The sequence below is a fragment of the Dendrobates tinctorius genome, unplaced genomic scaffold, assembly GCF_039654945.1.
Source record: "Dendrobates tinctorius isolate UK_male_01 unplaced genomic scaffold, ASM3965494v1 ptg000030l, whole genome shotgun sequence".
Classification (NCBI taxonomy): Eukaryota; Metazoa; Chordata; class Amphibia; order Anura; family Dendrobatidae; genus Dendrobates; species Dendrobates tinctorius.
The window spans coordinates 48,749,595-48,761,659 of NW_027361698.1; positions in this window are offsets into that span (position 1 = coordinate 48,749,595).

Sequence of the window (12,065 nt, forward strand, 5' to 3'; positions counted from 1 at the left end):
TGCTATATATACCTGCTATCCAGTGATAAAGTACCGTTTCTCAACTTTGTACAATCTGGTCAAATCCATACTGGGCCTGAGAACATCTGAGTCTGCCTCCTGATCTATAGACATATATTTTTAATGTGTAAACTAGGCTACATATATACGTGTTATCTGGTGAAACGATACCCTTTATCAACTTTCTACAATGTTGTTGAATCCATACTGGGCCTGAGAACGGCTGCCGAGCTGTTAAGCAAGCTTCAGCACCTGTGGTTTGGACACGTAATTTTTTCAGGAATGACGGTTAGGCCTAACTCCGGAATTGCGGTTGACCCGAACTTACTGGGAAATCATCGTTCGTTCGCGGGGAATAATCTGAATCCCAGATCCCCATCACTAACGGAGTTCAGCAGGTTATCTGCACCTGTAAGCGACAAAAGCTGGTCCTTTCAGTGTAGCGTGCATGCAGCCCTGGACATGTACGGGAATGCTAGACCAGTTATTGCTTGATCGCACGTGCCAGAGCCTCGCTTATCCCTCTAGTAAGCTTGACGCGTACTGCGGGGGCATACCACACACATACCACCACACCACACACAGAATCGACACAGCTTTCAAAGTGTGCATCTTTTCTTTAGGTGGCATGGTTGTGGTTTCCCGGGTGGAGGCCAATTAAGCCACAGGCTCCACTCCTGGAGGTGCCCTTTTGGACATTCCTTTAAGGTTCAGCTTTGCAATCATACTGCCCCCGGAAACCAAAAACTTTGCCTTCATGGATGCTGTTTGGAGGTTCGTGGGAATAACGCCGCCCGATCAGCAGTCGGCATATGGGTCGCCCTCCCAGGGCTGTGGGGTACTCGGTACCGGGCCGGTGTCAGTGGGATGTGTCACAGCAGCGGTGACCCGGACGGTGGCCCTGGGCGCCCATGTAAATGGCGTGGTATAATGGTAAAGAGTTTATACAGATACTGTAGTTTGACGCCACCTGTGGTGTTCGGCAACATAGATGTTAGGCCGACGCTGCATGCAGATCCTCTGGGACTGATGGTGTTGTGCAGCAAAGATGGTGAAGCTCCCCACAGGTGGAGCTGGAGTCCCAGGGAAGTGTAGATGTAGTGATGGGGGAAAGGCACAGGCGGTGTAGGTGCTGGTACCCAGATGTAGCGGTGCTGGAATAACTGTAGGACACCAGAGCGTGCAGTTCCAAAGCTTTACTCACAGTCTGCAGGTTGCACAGATGCCTGCCTCCTTGCTGTGTACTCCGAGTCAGGACCTCAGCCAACTTCCGGGACCAAAATGGAAAGCTCCCTTCCAACACTCCGCCAACATGTACCTTCCTGAACGTCTCCTTTCTAGCGCTTGTGGGGGAAGCACTCACAGGACCGTGGTTCACTGAAGTGCCTCCTGTCTAACAGATGTTCCTCAGACTTTACTTGTATGGCAGACAGCTGTAGCCTTTTCCTTCTGGCTCCCACACGTCGATGCTGGGGCCTCCGAGCCTTAGTGAGGTCCAGAGCATTTATAGCTGCTACTTCCCCCGGTTTCTTCTGCAGGAATGTCAGTGTCCCTACAAACTCGGAGACCGGAATCGGGACCATGCGCTCCAGCTAGGAGTGAGCCTTAACTCTGCTCATCCTCCAGCTCCCCTTCTCACGTCCACACACTTTCCCTTCCCTGCACAGAGTGCCCTAACTTACCTCCTCCCGACCACAGAGAGCAGCTCCTCAGCAGTCCGGTTCAGAGGTCTCCCTGCTAGCCTGGAGTGGGAAATGTGTTGTGTGTTGGTTTCACTGCTAGAGAGATCCTTCGTTGCTCCCAAGCTTGACAACACACTCCCTAGGAGGAAGGTAATGCCACAGTGGCGACCATACTCTTGGGGACGCCACAAGTGCACTGAGGCCCAGCCACTGCTGGATGATGCTGCTGGTACATTGACCCAGACCACTACATTCCCCTCGCACTCTACACTGCCAGAATCTGACCCAGAGGAAACTCAGGTTCCCCTTCCCACATACTATACCACCTTTCACGGTGACAAAGAGGAAGGTGCAGATGAAAGTGCAGGTATCTTGAGCAGGTGGGGGGGCATACTCATGGGCGATGGCACTGGCACAGGGCCCCGCATAGTACGCAAAAGTGTATCTGCCGGTGGGAGGGCCTAAACAGCCAAGTGCAGTGAGATGGAAGATGGGGACGACAAGGAGCTCAGAGTAGTGCAGGGATTCCCTAGCAAGGAGACTTATGTAATTGTTTTCAATGTTGGGACAGCAATTTTTGGGGAATGATATATGGGCCCCACCATACACTGGAGCATTCCAAAGGTGGACATCAGACACTGGAGCAGCATTTACAGGGCCCATTATACACTAGAGCAGTAGAAATGGGGCCCATTATATATGGAGCATCATTTGGGCCCATAAGACAGTGGAGCTTCAGCCAATGGGACCAACATATACTATAGCATTATGTGGAGCTCATCATATATGGTTTGAAACATTATATGGGATCAATGATTCCATATGGAGAAATATATGGGCCTCATTACTCTGTATAGCGCACTAAGCGCTGGCCATAATACTGTATGGAGTTATATACTGTCCGTTTTTGGAGGTATTGGAGAATTTAAAATGGATATCAGTCATGAGATGTAAGAAGTGAAGTATTTTTCATTGTACAATACTGCTATTTCTCTGCCATATCGGAGCATCATGAGTTGTGGTATGTGTTAAAGGGGCGCTCTTTGGCCCTGGGCCCACGAAAACCTGGAGCCAGCCCTACCCCCCCCCCACAACTGTAGCCAAATAACCCCCATTTTTCAGTGCGTAACTAGAATTATGAAGTAAATTAAGGTTGACTAGCTTAAGTAATAAGAATTGATGCTTTTGGCATTCAAATGGGCACTGTAGGTGTGTTTCCTGTCCTCCTCTCACTGCTGACTTTAATTCCCCATTGACTTACATTGGGTTTCGCGTTTTGGTCAGAACCCCGACTTTTCCCTATAGTCGGCCGATTTTGCTCGACCTGACTTTTGGAAAAGTCGGGTTTCATGAAACGAAACTCGACCCTAAAAAACTAAAAGTCGCTCAACTCTAGTGGTGGCTGATGAAGATGAGAAGGAGGAGGATAACAGCAAATAGGCAAAATTAGGAAGCGTATACCCATGTGTGGGTGTAAAGATGACGCTGGATATTATGTTATGTTTTGCTGTTATCATTTGATAGTGTAGAGAAGTCTGGCCCAATCCAGGCCTTGTTCATTTTTATAAGAGTCCTCCTGTCAGCATTTTCAGTTGACAGACGGATGCGCTTATCAGTTATAATTCCACCAGGGGCACTAAAAACCCGCTCTGACAAAATGCTAGCGGCAGAGCAGGCCAGGACTTCCAAGGCGTAGAGAGCCAGTTCATGACACATGTCCAGCTTGGATACCCATTAATTAAAAGGCACAGAGGAATCACGGAGGTTGGCAAGGTACTCCCTCAGCATCTTCCAAAACTTTGCACTCCTTGTTAGAGTACCCCATGCCTCAGGGCCAGTGCAACAGGAGAGTATGAGATACCGCTCCCAGAACTTTGCTAGTGTTCCCCTGCCTCTGCTGGACTGGAGTTGTGTCTCTCTCACCTATACTCATTGGTTGTCCAATGAACTGTGACCTCTGCCACCAGCATTTTCAGATGGGAATTATTTAATAATTACACAACAATGGCCTTCTGGTTCTGCACCATTTTTGTACACCTGTCTGTCTCGAGAAGTTGAAATTGAAAGTTCTCCTTGTAGTGTGGGTCTAGAAGTGTCACCAACCAGTAATAACTGTCACCCAAAATTTGGAGAATATGAGCGTCACGGAAAGGCAGCACAACAAAAAGTCAGTCATGCGTGCCAGACTGCTAACAGGAAAGACTTCTGTGTTCTCACCAATAGGATGACTGACCATGTTCTCCTCCTCCTCCCTATCCTCAGCCCATCCATGCTGAAGAGACGGTGTGACAGTTTTGCTTGTAGTACCAACTATAGCGCATGAAAGTAACTCTTGTTCTTCCTCCTCCTTCTCCTATTCCTCATTGCCAACCAATCCACTTTGGGATGAAATGAGCCTGGGCTGTGTGTAATCACCCTTTATGGTTCCTTGCTCTATCTCATCATGCTCCATCTGCAATGCATCCTCTTTCATTGTGAGCATAAAGCTTTTCAAAAAACAGAGAATTGGGATGGTGATGCTAATTATGGCGTCATCGCCGCTCACCATCTTGGTCGACTTCTCAAAGTATTCTAAGATGGTACAAATGTTTGACATCCATGTCCACTCCTGATGTATTATGTGTGGAAACCCAACTGAATACCGATAGCCTTGTTGATGCTGGTAGTAAACAACTGTCCTCTTCTGCGCACAAATCCTTTGCAACACATGCAATGTAGAGTTACAACGCATGGGGACATCACACACCAGTTGGTGATCCGGAAGCTGCAAACACTGCTGAAGCATGGCAAGGGCGGTGGAAGCTGTAGCTGACTTTCTAAAATGGAAACGCAGGCGGCATACTTTCACAAGCAGATCCACCAGCTCTGTGTAGCTTTTGAGAAATCGTTGAACAACGAGGTTAAGCACATGGACAAGGTATGGAGCGAGTGTGAGCTCGCCTCGCCTCGGAGCCGCCACCTGGTTTCAGCCATTGTCAAACTTGACCATGTCTGGCTTTAGGTTCGGCACTTTCAGCCACAGATCTGCCTGCTCTTTCAGAGCTGTCCGCAACTTTTCAGCATTGTGCGGTTTGTCACCTAAGCATATCAGCTTCAGCACAGGCTGTTGCTGCTTGGCTGAGGCAGTGCTGCAGTGCTTCCAGCTTGTGACTGATGTGGTCATTTTGGAGATGGAGGCTGAAGAGGAGGAGGAGGTGCAGGAGCTTTAGACAGTGGGGTGTTATGATGAGTCAACGAAGGAGGAAAAAACAAACAAAATACCAGCTAAGTCCAGAAAAACCAGAGAGATTGGCAGCTATCGGATTGCAGACCCCTGAACCTATCCACAACAACTAGCAGTAGCCGTGGGGGGTTCCTACGGTGCCCTAGACCCCTCGATCACAGCCGGAGCGCTACATAGCCTAAAGACAGAAAGGGGAAAAACTAAACTGCCCCAGAGCAGACCCCAAAGCAATAGGCAGCCCCCAACATATAATGATGGTGAAGCAAGATGAAAACACTAACACAGATAGAAAGATAGGTTGAGCAAATGATGGGGCCCAAGCTAGCTACATAGGACAGGATAGGAAAGCTGCTGCCTGCCATCCGCAAAAACACTATCAAAATGAGCCAACCGACTGATAGGAAAAACTGGCCCTGAAGTCGCTAGGCTTCAAAAGACTATATCAGCACTCAGGTATATTCTGAAGACAGAGCAAAAGATCAACAGATCAGAGACAAAAATGGAATTCCGCTCACCCCCGGCCGGGGATGGCAGAACTCCCAAAAAACAAGGCAAAACAAAAACAAAACAGAAGAGTACAAACCAGAGCAGAAAACTTAGCTTTGAGACGCAGGAATCAGACTGGTCTCCAAGAATCCAGCAGGAAAATCACCAGCCAGGAAGAAGGGCGTCGGCAGCCTTATATCCAGTCATCAATTCCAGCCACCCAGTTATCATCTAGCTGCCCAGGTGTTTGGTAATCAGCCTCACTACCTTCCTTCACCAGAGGAGGGAGTTAATCAGACCTCAATGATGAAGGGAAAAATGAACTCACAACAGTACCTCCCCATGGAGGAGGGGTCACCGAACCCTCATCCATGCCACCAGGGCGATCCGGGTGAGCCCAATTAAAGGCACGCACCAATCTTTCGGCATGAATATCAGAGGCAGAGACCCAGGAATTATCCTCCTAACCATAACCCTTCCACTTAACCAAATACTGGAGTCTCCGTCTAGCCAGACGGGAATCCAGTATCTTCTCTACCTCATATTCCATGTTACCTTCAACCAATATAGGGTCAGGAGGTGCCACCACAGGAACTACTGGTTCAACAAACCTCTTCAACAAGGACTTATGAAACACATTATGAATTTTAAATGTGACAGGAAGAGCCAACCGAAAAGAGACCGGATTAATAATCTCCAAAACCTTGTAAGGTCCAATAAATCTAGGCTTAAGCTTAGGAGAAGCCACCTTCATAGCGATATTTTTGATGACAACCAAACCATATCACCCACCTTAAACAGGGGACCAACGGTCCTACGCCGGTTGGAAAACCGCTGGGCCTTTTCCTGGGAGAGAGACAACTTATCCACTACTTGGTCCCAGATCTGGTGCATTCTCTCCACCACAGTGTCAACACCTGGGCAGGCAGAAGGCTCCACCTGCCCTGAAGAAAATCGAGGGTGAAAACCAAAGTTACAAAAAAAAGGTGACATCAAAGTGGCAGAACTAGCTCTATTATTTAAAGCAAATTCGGCCAAGGGCAAAAATGAAACCCAATCGTCCTGATCGGCAGAAATAAAACATCTCAAATACGACTCCAAAGTCTGGTTTGTTCTCTCCGTCTGCCCATTGGTCTGAGGGTGAAACGCAGAGGAGAAGGACAACTGAATTCCCAGCTTGGAACAGAAAGTCCTCCAAAATCTAGACACAAACTGAACTCCTCTGTCAGATACAATGTTCTCAGGAATCCCGTGCAAGTGAACCACCTGTTGCAAAAACAAGGGCACCAACTCAGAGGAAGATGGCAACTTAGGGAGTGGTACAAGATGGACCATCTTAGAGAATCTATCACAAATCACCCAAATAACAGTCATTCTCTGAGAGACAGGCATATCAGAGATAAAATCCATTGAAATATGGGTCCATGGCCTCCTGGGCACCGGCAAAGGCATCAACAAGCCACTAGAGCGAGAACAAGGTTTAGACCGGGAGCAAGTCCCACAGGACTGCACAAAATTCCTGACATCACGAGACAAGGCGGGCCACCAAAAAGACCGACTCACCAGATCTCTAGTACCAAAAATACCTGGATGACCAGCCAATGCAATGAACTTCAGACATCACTCTCTTCCTCCACTGGTCAGGAACATACAACTTTCCACTGGGACAACGCTCAGGTTTGTCCTCCTGAAACTCTTCCAGAGCACGTCTCAAATCGGGCGAGATGGCAGAAAGAACTACCTCCTCTCCTAAGATGGTAGCAGGCTTAGTCACAACAGGAGAATCAGCAAGGAAACTCCTAGAGAGGGCGTCTGCCTTGACATTCTTAGTGCCCGGAAGAAAAGAGACCACAAAATCAAAACGTGTGAAAAACAAGGCCCACCTAGCCTGTCTAGGATTCAAGCGCTTGGCCGACTCCAGGTAAATCAAATTCTTGTGGTCAGTAAAGGACCACGACTTGGTGTTTGGCTCCCTCCAACCAATGTCTCCACTCCTCAAATGTCCATTTCATGGCCAACAGTTCCCGATTCCCCACATCATAGTTACGTTCGGATGGGGAGAACTTTCGGGAAAAGAAAGCACAAGGATTCATTTTAGATGTCACAGGATCTTTTTGGGACAACACCGCTCCTGCACCAATCTCAGAAGCGTCCACCTCCACCTGAAACGGGAGGGAGACATCAGGTTGCCGCAAAACCGGAGCAGAAGTGAATCTTCGCTTTAGCTCCAGAAAGGAAGAAACAGCCTCTGGAGACCAATTCAGCACATCAGCACCCTTCCTAGTCAAATCCGTCAATGGCTTGGCAATACCAGAAAAATTAGCTATAAATTTCCGATAAAAATTAGCAAAACCCAAAAACTTCTGGAGGGCCTTCAAAGAAGTGGGCTGAACCCAATCATAAATGGCCTGTACCTTGGCAGGGTCCATTTCAAAAGTTGACGGAGACAAAATAAATCCCAAAAATGAAACCCTCTGTACCCCAAAAAGGCATTTCGATCCCTTGACATACAGGGAATTCTCCCTCAAAATCCGGAACACAGTCCGAACATGTTCCACATGAGAGTCCCAATTCTTGGAGAAGATCAAAATATCATCCAGATAGATAATCAAAAATTTATCCACAAAGTCTCGGAATATATCGTTCATGAAGCACTGGAAGACAGAAGGGGCATTAGTGAGCCCAAAAGGCATCACCAGGTACTCAAAATGTCCCTCCGGAGTATTAAACGCCGTCTTCCATTCATCCCCATGCTTAATGCGGATAAGATTTTACGGCCCCCTGAGGTCAAGCTTGGTAAACCAGCAAGCACCTTTAACTCTGGAGAATAGATCAGAAATCAGGGGTAACGGATACAGATATTTAACAGTAATTTTGTTGAGGGCACGATAGTCAATACAAGGCCTTAATGAACCATCCTTTTTAGCCACGAAAAAAAACCCAGCACCTAAGGGTGAAGAGGATGGTCTAATATGACCCTTCTCCAATGCCTCCTTAATACAGGATCGCATAGCATCGTGCTCGGGTACAGATAAATTGAAAAGTCGACCCTTGGGGAATTTACACCCCGGGTTCAGCTCAATTGCACAGTCATAACTCCTATGAGGAGGCAAAGATGCAGACTCATTCTCACTAAATACATCATAAAAGTCACCCAAATAGTCAGGAACATCATGCGACTGGGGAGAGGTGGAGAAAACAGGAGCATCACTAAGGGCACACTGACAACCCCAACTCACCACAGACAAAGATTTCCAATCCAGAACTGGATTATGGAGTTGCAACCAGGGAAACCCCAGAACAATGGTATCATGCAAATTATGCAACACCAAAAACCTGCAATTTTCTTGATGGTCTGGGGCGACCCGCATTACCACCTGGGTCCAAAACTGAGGTTTATTCTTCGCCAAAGGAGTAGCATCAATACCCCTCAAAGGGATAGGCATCCGCAGAGGTGTCATAGGAAATCCACAACGTTTAGCAAAATCCAAGTCCATCAGGTTCAGAGCTGCTCCTGAATCCACAAAAGCCTTGGCAGAAAATGTGGACAGGGAGCAGATCAGAGTAATTGCTAGAAGAAACTTAGGTTGAACACCACCCACAGAAAATGTGTGTACACAACGTTTCTCTCGTTTAGGGCAGACAGAAATAATATGCGAGGCATCTCCACAGAAAAAACACAGCTTATTACGCCTTCTGAACTCCTGACGTTGCACCCTAGACAAAACTCTATCACACTGCATAGGTTCAGACATTTGTTCATCAGGTGGCAACACCTCTCGTGCAGTCCTGCGTTCACGCAAACGCCGATCAACCTGAATGGCTAATGACATAGAATCATCAAGACCAGACGGAACAGGAAATCCCACCATAGTATCTTTTACAGTTTCTGACAAACCCTTCCGAAAGAGGGCTGCCAAGGCACCATCATTCCAGGTAGTAAGGACCGCCCACTTTCAGAATTTTTGACAGTACAACTCTGCCGAATCCCGACCCTGGCTTAATGCCAACAGGGTCTTTTCAGCCTGATCAATAGCATTAGGTTCATCATACAACAACCCCAAGGCTTGAAAAAATGCGTTCACATTATTCAGACTAGGATCATCAGGTTTCAAAGAAAACGCCCAATCCTGGGGATCGCCGCGCAGCAAAGAGATGACAATTTTAACCTGCTGCGCGGAGTTCCCCGACGAGTTAGGCTTCAAGGCAAAAAATAATTTACAATTATTCTTGAAATTCAAGAATTTAGACCGATCCCCAAAAAACACATCAGGAGTAGGAATCTTTGGTTCAGCAGCATGTGAATGAGCAAGATAGGCGGAAATTCCCCACACTTCAGCAGCGAGCTGCTCCACACGATCAGACAATTGCTTCATCTCCATTGAGAGAAAAATTCCCCCTACGGCCTCAGAGATATCGAGGAAAAAATATGCACACAAAAAAAATTCTGACACTTTTTCCTTTTTTTTTTTTTTTTTTTTACAATTCTCTCCTGCTATTGAGTAACCTAGGATCTGCAGTATGGCTGGTGATTCTGTTATTATGAGTCACCGAAGGAGGAAAAAACAAAATACCAGCTAAGTCCAGAAAAAACAGAGAGGTTGGCAGCTATCGGATTGCAGACCCCTGAACCTATCCACAACAACTAGCAGTAGCCGTGGGGGGTTCCTACGGTGCCCTAGACCCCTCGATCACAGCCGGAGCGCTACATAGCCTAAAGACAGAAAGGGGAAAAACTAAACTGCCCCAGAGCAGACCCCAAAGCAATAGGCAGCCCCCAACATATAATGATGGTGAAGCAAGATGAAAACACTAACACAGATAGAAAGATAGGTTGAGCAAATGATGGGGCCCAAGCTAACTACATAGGACAGGATAGGAAAGCTGCTGTCTGCCATCCGCAAAAACCCTATCAAAATGAGCCAACCGACTGATAGGAAAAACTGGCCCTGAAGTCGCTAGGCTTCAAAAGACTATATCAGCACTCAGGTATATTCTGAAGACAGAGCAAAAGATCAACAGATCAGAGAAAAAAATGGAATTCAGCTCACCCCCGGCCGGGGATGGCGGAACTCCCAAAAAACAAGGCAAAACAAAAACAAAACTGAAGAGTACAAAGCAGAGCAGAAAACTTAGCTTTGAGACGCAGGAATCAGACTGGTCTCCAAGAATCCAGCAGGAAAATCACCAGCCAGGAAGAAGGGCATCGGCAGCCTTATATCCAGTCCTCAATTCCAGCCACCCAGTTATCATCTAGCTGCCCAGGTGTTTGGTAATCAGTCTCACTACCTTCCTTCACCAGATGAGGGAGTTCATCAGACCTCAATGATGAAGGGAAAAATGAACTCACAACAGTGGGGGCAGCCTTGATTGACACAGGGCCTGCAATTCTCAGTGTCGGGAGGACGTGTTCCCTCCCAAGGTCCAAATGGGTCCCGGCTTCCACAATGTTAACCCAGGGTACTGTCAGCGAGATGTACCATCCTTACCCACAAGTCCACATGTCCATGGTTAGGTGGACTTTCCCAGTAACAGCATTGTTGAGGGCACGAGTAATGTTGTGGGACACATGCTTGTGTAATGCCGGGACAGCACACTGGGAGAAATAGTGGCGGCTGGGGACCGAGTGCCGAGGCACGGCCACCGCCATCAGGTTGCGGAAAGCTTCCATCTCCACAAGCCTAAAAGGCAATATTTCAACCTCAAGCAGACAAGAAATATGTGAATTAAGTACTGTGGCCTGTGGGGTGTTAGCTGCATATTTATGCTTGCGTTCCAATGACTGGGGTATGTTCAACTGAACGATGCATTGGGAAAAGGACGTGGACGTGCTTGATGATGGTGGTAGTTGAGTATGTGCAATGACAGGTGCAGGGCAGGAAGCATCTTTGCAGGCATCATGGACAGGGGATTTGCTTCCACGCACAACAGCGGAAGAAGCAGTGGGGTCACCCGCAGACAGTGTTCCAGGACCCTGGGGTTCGGCCCACAAAGTCTGGTGCTTTACTGCCACATGCCTTATCCTGCTCAGGCTGGTAGCTTTGCTACACCTGCTGATGCAGGCATGGAAGGTGGTGCAAATGGCCTGTTTGGGGTTATTGGTAGAGTCTTTAAAAAACAACCAGACTCGGGAACACCTAACAGTTAGACTGGCAACTTCTGTCATGTAAGTGTTATGGGGAAAGGTTGCCTGCCTTCTGTCTGCACACTGCTTCTTCCTGCCTGTTGTTGTGCTACACCTCCCCCCCCCCGTGTGCTGCTGTCCTTTCTCTGCATGTCCTCCTGCCAGGATGGTTCAGTTACTATATCATCCACCACCTCATCTTCCTCTTCTATACCCTGGTCCTCCTCCTGACTTTCTGGAAATTGTGTTTCATCATTGTCAACCTCTTGTGACACGTTCCCATCGTCACCTTCGTGTGACCGTTGCTGTTCAAATATTTGAGCATCGCTACATGCGATCTTATCTTGCCCCACTTCAAGTGGACCGGACGAGAGGCCCAAATCTATAAATGGAAAAGTGATGCGGGCACTGGGTCTTTGTCCATGATTTTTGGAGGACTCTCCTTATCTATGGGTTTGTGGCAGATAGGCATCTATTGTGTTATTTTGCCTCTATTGGATATTCACCAGCATTATACAATGTTCGTTTATTGGTCTGCCTTCCATGTATA